Raw genomic sequence first — 12,191 nt, 5'->3', positions numbered from 1 at the left:
CAGCTGACTGGCGAGTGAACCGCTAAGGGTCGCCCTGCTGCAGCTGGTCGGCGAGTGAACGCTAAGGGTCGCCCTACAGCAGCTGGTCGGCGAGTGAAACACTAAGGGTCGCCCTACTGCAGCTGGTGAACCTCCCCCTGGGGAGGTGGGGGAGGCCCGTTCGCGTCGCCTCCCCCCCCCAGGGCACCCCACGCCGTCTCTCGGCGCAGCATTATCCGCACAACGACTTCCTTGGCCAGTTTCCTCCCTCCATCCCAGGCCTTCACCGATGCTACCTCGCCGGCTGATGGTTTTTGTAGACTTTCTAAAGCCCAAATCCTACTAAAAAGTAGCCCAAAGTAGCCCAAAGTAGCCCAACATTGCTACAGCGTCAAGCAGGCGGCATATGCAGTTGAGTTTGTTGTTTCAGCCGTTTGCCATGTAAATAGTTGTTTAATAAATAGTTGTATAATAAAACGTTTTAACATGTTACTTTGCTCGAGTGTTGTATTTATTTATAATAATTGCATAGGGTTTGTCGTTATTTGGGCGGGGTGGGCGGTAGAGCCGAGCTGTCTTGCAGCCATCATGACGTCGAGTTCAGTTCTTCTTACTAGTTTCATATTTCTCATGAGGGGTTGTTCCTAACGTTTCTATTTTAGCGAGGTCAAAAAGAGATCCCATCAGTGGCCTACTGATTTTGCTCGATTCCTTTTGTTTTTCCTAATGATTTTTACGTTATTGTTTGCTAGCACGATACAGTGGCTAATCCGCATTTTTTATATTTATGTCCTTTTTATTAGGGGCGGCCTCCGGTGGAGCCGGATGATCTACCTCTAATAAACGGTCCGGGCTGAACCAACTACCAACAAACAGGGCAAAGATAGGCATGACGAGTTACAAAGGGGACAAAAGTCTGCACTACCTATCCTTCACTATCCGCAAAGACTAAACAGAGTATTGCGACTCTGTTCTTATTTGTTTATAGAGAATAACCCAAAGAGAACCAATTCCGAACGATCAATGTTCGGTCAAACAATCAATCAAATGAGGGATTAAAATAGGCACGACGGATTACAACGGGGCAAAAGCCTGCGTTACCTATCCTTCACTATTCACAAGGACTAAACAGAGTATTGCGACTCTGTGCTTTTTTGTAAATAGAGAATGATCCAAAGAGAACCAATTCCAAAACAGTAAATGCTTGGATAACAATCAATCAAATGGAGAGGGAAGTAGGCACGACGGATTACAACGGGGGCAAAGGCCTGCGTTACCTACCCTTCACTATCTGCAAAGACTAAACAGAGTATGGCGACTCTGTGCTTGTTTGCAAATAGAGAATCTCTCAGAAACAATCAAATGAGTAATACTAGTATTTTCAAACAATTAAACAATCAATTTGCAATTCGTCGTGTTACACGACCTTACCCGGACCGCATGGACAGTTTCTCGCCTTCCGCTTCCAGCACCTGATCGTCCTCTATTCTCCGTAATTGCTGTGGCACTCCTGATGGTTCCCAGTCAGGACCGTAGATCACTCGAGAGAGGTCTGCTCGGAACCAGTGAAGTTCGGATGATCGGCTGCCAGACGAGGGTCTATCGGGCAGGTGCACTTCCCGATCGTTGCAGTCGTTCACTCGGTCGTTGGGACCTCTCCCACTGGATCCACGTGTCACTGATGGGCCCAACGTTGGGCGCCAATTGTAGAAAAAGGGTTAGGCAGATCAGGTCGATTACCCCTTTTCAAGGTTTGCCTGGCGTTGGCCGCCTCTCACTCAACTCACGGTTACCAAATAAAGAGGCAGGCGCTGGAGACTGGAAGGCAGGAAACAGGAGTTTATTCCGACGGAGCAGAACACGTCAAATCAGACAACAGGGTATCTTCTTGAGGTGCTCTAGACGCATCCTTGAGGCCTGGCCTCTTATACACAGGTTTATTGCTTTATTACATGAAACACATTCTTGTCAATACTTTGATGTACGGAAAGACATCCTCGGAATCCTCACTTTGGGCCTGTTCCCACACATTTACAGTAGAAGTCCCCACCCCGGTCACAGTAGGTGATGACTATCGCACACCAGGCCATTCCGTCGATTCCCGGAATGTGTGTCTGATCGGATCTCATGGGGTGGAGGGGGCTTTGATCAGTCAGAGATCCTTTGAATCGGGGCAGCTGCTTACTGTAAGGGGGCCAATAAATGGTATCCGCAGGGCCAGGTGGTGCCCTGGGAACGGGCAGGAAGATTGGGCACAGAGGAAGGGGGTTCATCAAAGGATGGGGAGGTGTTGTCCGGGAGCGGAATGCATATCCGAAGCAGAGTAGCGCTGGAGGGGAGTTTTATGGTTCAGGTATGAGAGAGCGGGGGCTATCAGCACGCGGGGGATGCTTGCGAGGTCAGAGGGAGAGACACGCTAGCTAGCGGCGCTGGGCAGGGAAACCATGGTTTTCAAAATGGCTGCCACTTACGCGCACGAAGGTGCCTAAAAAGGGGCAAGATGGTGTGGCCAATGTTTCATGATTTTTACTTTACGCTCAACAGTGGCCATGGTGAACCGAAATGAACGCCGCTTATCTATACCGATTTTAGTCATTTTCCACAACTGCACTCCCAATTCCAATTGAAAAGAAATCCCATTCAGTATTATTATGAAATAAAGAAAGGGAAACACCTAAACACATGTGCATTATGTGTTGTTTTAATTATCAAATGAATGGAAGGTGCCTGTTAGAGGAGGCTGTTTGCAGGGTGGGTGTTTTTGTTGTTGTTATTAATAATCAGTCTCGGTTGGTTTAAAATCATATGCAGACCCTGTGCTCTATTGTTCGCCCCCCTTTCAGAGACCATGCCTCGTCCATTGTCTGGCCTAGGGTTGTTTTCTAAACACAAATATCCATGGGTCTGATAAGCAAGATAAATGTAAGAAACTAGCAACAGGACTAATCTGGTTTCTACAAATCAGTGAAGGACAATTCTATTAAAAGGACGGATTCCCATAACTCACTAGTGGTGACATGCTTCATCATCTGGGTCTCCTCCTAATGCCACACGAGTGGCACTACGGGCTGCAACCCTTGCTTCAGGAAAGGGGAGCTCGTAGATGTTTTGACCTATTTCGATAAAACACGCTGTATTTGGACCTCTAGATGCGAGTACTCGATTATGTGGGAATCGTGAATGCAGTGCAGTAGTGTGTATGTGATGTGAGTTAAAATTACCAATGGGAAGCAAAATTATTTATTCGTGCTTCTCAGAGATCAAGACATAAAAACAGTGCAAAACGACAGTCTTAAACAAGTAACTGTCTAGATGTGAAGGGTCAACATGTTTCAGTACTTAATGGATAACTTGTCCTATGCCTTCGTTGGGACCTTAAGTATTGCTACTGCAAGTGAGTGTTATAAATACACAATATATAATGTGTGTAAAGAGTTAGAACTGATACAACCTCTTTACCTGCAAATAAGGATAACAGTTTCTCTGTAAATGACGATTTCCCGTCTTTTGAGAGGATAAGACCTCTCCTCACCTGGCCACTGATCAGGACATAGGAGGCACCGCTCTCTCCGTCGGTACCTCTGGCGGTTCCAAAAGCCCCAGATGGCTTTTAGAACCGCCAGAGGTACTGACGGAGAGCAGTAGTAATACTTAAGGTCCTGATGAAGCCATGGGATAAGTTATCCATTAATTGGGCAATGGTGCCTGCTTGTTTGCATTTGCAGCGGGCCCTGCACGCTCCCACTGCAAGAACAGCCCCCGACCCACACAGCACTTGCAGGATACGCATGCTGTGTGGGGCGGCAGCCGCTCCCAAAGTGAAATCCTGCATTGCGCTGCAAATACAAACAAGCGGCGTCCCACGAGTGCTGTGTGGGCTGCATTTCAAATAAGCGACAGGCATTATTAAAGTGGAAGGGCTCATGGCACGCTGCTGCAAATACAAAGAAGAAGGGCGCCAATGCTGTGCACTTTGTCGTGCCTGCTTTAGCAAGACTTGAATTAATGTGTGAGAAGTTGGCCTGGCATATGCTGTCCACTATTTTAGTGGGCACCTTGCACCAGTCCAAACAACCCTTATTGATGATAGGTTACATGCAACCTTTATTGAAAGCTATCCTTGTGGTAACTATGGAGCAGCCTTCAGGCTATGTATTGGAGGAATGTGAAGTAGCTTGTTTTACCAGTCTATAATCTCGTGAATGACCAAATGAAAGGAGAACCACAAAAGGAATATATATAAAATATATGTATTTATTCTAAACACATCTCTCTAGTCTCTTTATGAGGCTAGAGGCAAAAGTACATACAGAAAACTTAATAGCACACAGTAAATTAACACAATATATGTTGAGCCCTAGGGGCGGACCAAACCATATATCAATAAAGTCGTATAAGAACCACGACTTTGATAGACACAAGGACTAGAGCCTGTAGAAGTGCTGGGGCCACCAGGAACCACCCAAGGTAGTGACACAGGGGACCCACAGGGGACACGCTTTCAGTGTCTGAACACAGCCGCGGATCTCCGTTAAACTTCAATTGGGAATGTCGCGGTTGGAAATTTAAAGAAAATGGACACTTAGAGGAGGACTTTGAGCAAACCCCTTTAGACTTAAGGGGTTCTAGAGCCAACACCCTCAGGAGCAATGTAGTACTCGAGTTACCTCACCCAGGGAAGCCGGGTGCATAGGTGTTTTTTGGTGTTGGGAATCGTCGCTGTTTCCAGCGGCGATCTGCTGCAAAGTGCTACTGCTGTCGAAGTGGAAAGTGTCCGCAGTGATCCAAGCCTGGATTGAAGATGAGAAGAACCTGAAAGATGAGGGGACAGAGTCTGGGTCACTTGCCAGTGACCAGGGGCACGATAGGCAGATGCCCACCGATGTCGCGTGATTTCAGGTGAAGGAGGTGAAGATTGACTCTTCAGCCACGAGGACCAGGAGGCATCGACGACAACCAGGAGCTAGATTCGAGCTGACCCACCAAGTATGTAGAGTGCTGCAGTATCTGTGCCCGGATTGGACCCAACAAGCCTTGGCAACAGCAACCCATGCAGAAAAGAGAAAGATGCTTCCGTGTGGGCCAGCAAGGTCCGAGGGACTCACCACTTGGCGGGGAGTCAGGGCACATCTAAAGCAAGAGGTGTCGAGAAGTCAATGCACTTGCAAATGTTCAGGGTGTCCAGGAGTTCCAGTTCCACGTCACTCACGAGGGCTGTGGGTCTCAGCTTTGCTGGGGACTCGGGTCATCCTCTGAGAAGTCTGTAAATCCTCTTCCTGGGCTGCAGATACTTCAGAGTCCGTCGGGAGCTTTGGAAATGCAGACCGGCAAATGCTTTGTTGGTGCCTGCCAAGCAGAGGAGTTACTCCTTGACCCCAAGGGAGATTTCTTTAGTCCTCTAGTCTTGAGTAGAGCGTCAAAGTTCCAGGATTCAGTTGCAGAGTTTCCTCCAGGGATTTCTAAAGTCCTGTTGCCAGGGATTCCTTACTTATAACTAAGAAAGGGGTTGGACTAACTCTGGGGACCCACCTATGGGAGGGTTTGGAAAGAGGGATGGCTACACCCATTTCCTTTGTCCAGTTTCGTGCCAGAGCAGGGGCTGGCAGCCCCTGCAACTGGTTTGAGCTGGACTATGCACAGGGACACCAAATGTGCCCCCAGTGCAGACTTCAAAGCACTCCTGGAGTGTAACCACCCAGCCCTAATCCACCAAGGCCTGTCTGGGAGGTGGTTACGCCTCCCTGTGACAGGAAACCAATTGTCCAGGCCTCCCCTGCCGGAGTTTTGGTCAGCATCAGGAGGCCAGACTTGTGTCTGCAGCATCCATTTTGTGATGCCAGAGCTCTTTAAACTGATTACCAGGTAGACCGGTGTGTAAATGTCTCTCCCTCGAGAAGGGTGGAATTCTACCCCCGCCGCCAGGACTGGCGGGGGGTAGGATTCCAAAGTGTTTGACACCAAACACAACATGTTTCCGTGCAGCCATCCCAAAGTTAGCATTTACCACGAGGATATAATGCAGAGTATATGGTCAGGCTGCATCACAGAACAGCCCCGGGGAAGGGTTCTGAAAGCTGCAGAGGGGCTCTGCTCATGCATGGGCACCCTCTCACATGAAACCAAGCACCCTGCTTTCAAGATTGATAAGGCCTGCCATAGGGGTGACTGATAGGTTTCTATGTGTAGTGATTTAAGGTAGATATAGGTAACCTATATCTCAGTAAGGGGTGCATGTCATTTTGGAAGGCTTCCCAGGGGTGGCATAATGCATGCTGCTGCCCCTGGTAGGCCTCTGGGGTACCTATGCCCTTAGTACCTATTGTACCATATACTAGGGACTCACAAGGGTACCCCAGTAACCAAACTGGAGTGTACCTATTGTACATGGAATCCATTTTAGGGAGAAAGCAGATAGGCTGGGGTCCTGAATAGCAGGATCCCAGCCAAACTAAGTCGAAAACCTGCAAAACACCAGGAAAAAAGTGGGGGCAACCATGCAGTCAGATGACACCTTCCTACAACAATGTTCAAGAGTGAGGGGCTCAAAAGTCACATTAAAATCCCCCGCGATCAGAATGTTTGAACCACAGGAGTGTAGATCTAATAAGTCCTCCAAAACCGCTATAACGTCCGACTTCTTCCCCTTTGAGCCCCTGGCATAAACGTTAGAAACGTCCACAACCCCTTGTTGGCCCCACTTCAACCTGATCGCACCAATATCATTACTCTGTGTTTCAAGGACCTCCATATTAAAACCGCCAGCTTGGCGCACCCATATTCCCAATCCCCCTGAGGGTCGACTCTTACCCCCACATGTTGCAGGGGTATAGACATTTAAGTAACCTAAGCAGTATAGGGGGTCTATTGCCCAGGTTTCTTGAAAACAACAGACATCAAACTGATCAATAAAAGCAAACCAATCAGGGAAGATGGTCTTCGTCTTCAATCTTGCTACATTCCAGGATAACATGGATGTCCCATGGGCAGCAGCTGAATGTAGCCGCTTGTAACATCAATAAGTACATCATTTGGGCCCGATACTCCTAAGTTAAGAAAGGATACATTGTAAGGGAGTATTTGGTTGATACGGATTTTAATTTATTAGTGGTTTTTATAGCGTACTAAATAAATAGCTGAACCTTTTGGAATATAATTCACTAAAAGGGCAACCTGAGCCAGAGTTTCGTAAGAAAACAAACACAATAGGACAGTGTCTGAAGTGCTGATGTGGAAGAGGCTATCCCAGCCTTCTGTGAATGGAAATGGGGCAGGACAGTGAGTCGGCGTTCATCCTCTGGTGGCCAATCATTCTTTTACTAATTTGCCCTTACCTACATGGGGATTATCACTTTGGCTGGTGGAGAGTGATTTTTGCTTGCCCCTTCCTTCTGTCCTGCTTGCTGGATTGACAAACTTGGAAGTGATTGTCCGGGCATCATTAGGCCATCAAGTATTTCGGACCTTCTTCCTCTGATGTTGCCCATAAGCCTAGAGCATGGAATGAGATCAGGCCCTGGTGGCAGCCAATGTGCTTCATTCCTTTCTCTTTTTAGCTAAAATTCTGGTGCCAGTCACATCCTTTGTTTTCTTCCTAGAGTTTGACTTACGGTGTTTCTTATTCACTATTTTCAAAGTCAGTAGAGTGTGACAGAAAAAGTAGCTTCAAGCACGCCTTCACCGCTTGTTTGATCATCAGAGTAATATGCACCATTATGTTCAGGGATATCTCATGTTGTTTCCTACTTAAATTAAAGTATCAAACAGTGATGGGCAAAGGGTAATAAATGTAGGAGTTATCTTACTGGATCACTCCCGGTTTTGGGACTGACGCTGTAGGTTTTTAAACTATCCACTGGTACCCTGTCAACCATTAACCAGTGGATGTGCGTTGACCTTTGAAACCATGTGCGCATGCGCTGCTCTAGGAAAACGACCTCTTGGAATCGCTCTGGAAGCGTGTGAAAAGGCCTACGGCTTGCGGTTACGAGCAGCGGCGCGCAGTGTGCCATCTGTTTTGTGTCAGATTTCACACGAGCGCGCGCACCACTCGCGGGACGCTGCAGCTTCTAAAAGTTCTGAGTTTGCTCCTGAAACTGATGCTCAAGGGGCAATCTTTCTTACCCTGGTTTCACCCTTTCTTCCACCCAGTTCCTTAAACCTGCTCTTCTGTGTTCCTTATAATGTTCTATTATCTCTTCCCATCTCTTGTCCTTTATTCGAACTAAGCCCCCCTCTCTCTAGTTCTCACGTTTACTAATTAGACGCATTTGGTTTTAATTCACTGTAAATCGAGTCAAATGATTCGATTCAGTCACTGCGCCGCAGAAGGAGTCACACACCAGAGTTAGTATTCTGTAAGAACACAGTCAGTTCAGTAAATGAAATAAACCAACAACACAGAGAATTGGTCACCCCATCCAACAGACGAGAGGCTGCGCACACTGCTCGCACAAGTGAAATGCACTCATTGTCTGACATATTTAGCACTGAACCTCCCTGATTGGCTTTGGTTCAATATTTATGTACATATGTGGTATCTGTAGAGCGCAAACCTACCCTAAAGGCAGCTGAGCACTATACACGGGCAAAGGTAAAGGAAAGTCCATGAGTGATCGGAGGGGTGTCTGGGTTCAGGGAACAGAAGTTTATTGTTACTGCATTGTGATATAGTGTTATTTTTTAAGGTGACTTGTGTTCTGCACTATGCTAAACTCGAGCAGAATTAAGGGTGTTGTCCCCAGATCCTGGGTGCATGCATAGATGGAGTCCGCTTTGGGGTGTCACGATAATTACCACATAATTATATGCTACATAATTACACTGCACTAAATGCAACATACACTCCAAATAATAGCACTTAGTGCCACATGATTACATGCCACATAATTACACGCCACACAATTACACTCTACTGATTAAAACATACACTCCACACAATACCACTCAGTGCCACATAATTATATGCTACATCATTTCACTGCACTCAATGCAACAAGCACTCCAAATAGCACTCAGTGCCACATAATTACACACCACATAATCACACTCTACTGAATGCAACATACACTCCACACAATACCACTCAGTGCCACATATTTATATGCTAATGTGAGAAGTTGGCCTGGTAGGGGATGTTTCCAATTCTGGAACCACCTACTACCTGACCAAACAATCCCCTTATGGTGTCTGGTTGTAAGTCAACCTTATTAGACAAGCTATCCTAGGGGTAGCATGGACTAAGCAGCCTAAAGGCTTAACTTAAGAGGTCGTGTTAAGCGAGCTGTTTTACCACATACAATCCTGTAATACCAAATGAAAGGACACCACACAAGTATATATTATAAAAATATATGTGTTTATTACTAAAAACAATCCCCAGTATTCTTTATGAATAAAGGGGCACAAGCGTTAAATCAAAAGCACTGTTTAAACATACAAGTTGCACAATTATGGATGAGGGCGGGTGGCCACTCAAACCATATACTAAACAAGTGGTATAAGAGATGCCACTCGAGCAGTGGTTAGGCCTAGGGCCTAGGGAATCGCTGGGAGCAGTCAGGACAAGCAATGCTGAAGTCGGGAATGGCCCTCGGGATTCGGGAGATGTGCGGAAAGCGCACGCATGCACCAATGTTAACCAATGGTGCGTAAAAGTCAAAGAGTTAAAGTTTAAGGACACTTCCGCTGAACCTAGAGGAACAAAACTTAACACACAGACCCTAGAGGTGTGCACCAGTGTGGGAACACCGGCGGAGCAAAGTTACCTCACCCACAGGAAGTGGGTGCACAGGGTCGAAGTGGCGTCGGGTTTTGACACGCAGGCTCTTGGTGCTTGGAGCTGAAAGGGCTGCAGGCGGGTTAAAGATGAAGTGTCCGGTGGAGTCCAAGGGTGGACTCAAGTTGTAGAGTACCTGAAAGCAGAGGGGACAGAGTCTGGGTCACTCAGCAGTGACCAGGGTGGAACCAGGACGGAACCAGGCAATGTCGGGCGCAATCAGGTGGTCGTCGAGGAGCTTCTCTCCGCTGTCACGTGGGCTCTGGGGCATCTGCGACGTCTAGGAGCAGGTCACGATCTGTCCCACGCAGGCTCTCACCGTCGGTGCAGTCGGCTTCAAGTTTGGAGCAAACAAGCCTTGGTAAGAGCAATCCACGCAGGATCGGAAGATTGCTTCTCACTCGGACCAGGAAGGTCAGAGTCGGGGCTCCTTTTCAGGGGAGCTGGTGTGGATCTGGAGCAACCAGAATCACAAGTCTTCTTAGGTAGTTCGTCGGCACAGGGACCACAAGCCAGCTGGCAAGTGACCGGGCCAACGCGTTGAGCCAAATCGTGCCAAAGGGCCCCACGCAGCACTCGTCGAGTGTGGAGGGCTGAACTTCGGCTCAGGAGTAGCTCAGGGTGGGGGCTTCTCAAACCCCGGTGCACAGCTTCGAGGGTCACTCGTGGGCTGCACGGTCAGCGTCTCGTGTTCACTTCAAGATGGCGTGCCCCACGCTTCCGGTCGCCTCCACGGGTCTCAGCTTTGCAGGGACTGTGGATCGGGCTGTTAGAAGCTGGGCAGGCTTGATCTCGTCGATCTCAGTCGCTCGAGTTCCGGCGGGAACTGCAACTAAGTAGACGTCGAGGGCTGGATGGTGCCTGCTGCTGCAGGGTGGTCACTCCTTGACCACAAGGGAGATTCTTCGGGCTTCCACGTCGAGATGGAGGGCGAAGGGTCCAGAATATCGTTTCAAATGTTTCTTCCAGGAAATCTGATGTGCATTGGCACTGCTCCCACTCTTATTCGAATCTGGTGGGCGTGATTACCTGCTAGGTCCCCTCCTATGGGTGGGACCCAGGAAGTGGGTGGATACACCCCCTTCCTTTGATCCAGGCCGCCCTGGCACGAGGGCTGGAGGGCCCCAGAACCGGTTTGGCCGGATTATGCAAGGGGCAGCCTTGTGCGCCCCAGGCAGTGTCTGGTTTCTTTCAAACCTCCCTGCTACAATACACTATCTCCTGTCTGGAGGGCGGTGACACCCTCCTGTGACAGGAAACCCTTTGTCCAGGACCCCCTTGACTGAGTTTCGGTCAGCTCCAGGGGTCCAGACATTTGTCTGTGGCAGAGGCATCCATTTTGTGGATCTTAAGGCCTTTGGAGAAATCAACCGCATTAAAGTGAAGTAACATGTCTTACCCCTCTAGAGGGGTGGAATGCCATCCCCGTCGCCAGAACTGGCGAGGGGATGGTATTCCAAAGCATATGACACCTTACACGACATGTTTTGATAAAGCCAAACCAAAGTTGCTAAATAACCGCGAGGATTATAAGGCACTTAATAGTATATGGTATGGCATTATCCTGAAACAGCTTAGGGATTTGTTCCCGACGGCTGCAGACAGGCTCAGCTCATGCTAGAGCTCCATCTCACATAAAACCATGCACCCAGCCTCCAGGATTGGTGAGGCCTGACTATAGGAGTGGCTCACAGGTTTACATGTGTCCAGATATAGGTTTAGACATAGGTATACTATATCTAAGCAAGGGGTGTGTACACCACCTTACCCCAGCTGAGTGATCAGCCAGTTGTGTCAATTTAAGAACCAGCCAGGGGTGGCAAAAGATATGCTGCAGCCCCTGGTAGGCCTTAGTGGCTCCTGTGCCCTGTGCACCTATAGTGCATTCTACAGGGGCTGACAAGGAGTCCATTTCCAATTGTGGTATGTACCTAGGGTACATGGAATCCATTTTACAGAGAGAGCAGATGGCCTGGGGCCCTGATTAGCAGGGAACCAGGTCAACTAAGTCAAAAAACCAGCTAAACACAGGCAAAAAATCTGGGGTAACCATAGTCAGGTAGCCACCTTCCTACATAACCCCCCCCAAACGAAAGGAGATAAGGCTATCCTTGGCCAGGTAAGCCTATATTGCCTGAGTGGCCATATAAGGAAGTACCTGCACTAGCATGGGTACCCCCTGTCTCATGGTCCACTAAGCAGTCCCTCACCCTTTGGGTATTAGAGGGTCTCCACCATAGGGAATTACTACCTTGGGTGTGTTTATGCAAAGTTAAAGGCTGGTTTGGATATGGAGTATTGAAGTGAGGCTCTACTAAGTTAGGGCTTGGCTTCCTCCAATTATCTTCCACCATGTGTGCCTTTCTTTCTTTAACTGAGTTGCACTGTGCTCTCAGGGTCAACCTCTGGCTACCTAAAGCTGGAGGCTGGGTCCCTC

The 12,191-nt window shown here is 48.2% G+C and overlaps 1 protein-coding gene across 1 annotated transcript in view; it reads left to right on the top strand.

The window, feature by feature from the left end:
- LOC144806288 (uncharacterized) overlaps positions 1–12,191 on the top strand; it is a 200,004-nt gene that overhangs the window by 162,012 nt on the left and 25,801 nt on the right. The window lies entirely within an intron of this gene.

This window comes from Lissotriton helveticus, assembly GCF_964261635.1.
Source record: "Lissotriton helveticus chromosome 1_1 unlocalized genomic scaffold, aLisHel1.1 SUPER_1_unloc_6, whole genome shotgun sequence".
Classification (NCBI taxonomy): domain Eukaryota; kingdom Metazoa; phylum Chordata; class Amphibia; order Caudata; family Salamandridae; genus Lissotriton; species Lissotriton helveticus.
Note: the sequence above shows the minus strand (reverse complement) of the source record. Positions and strands in the feature narration are given on the sequence as shown.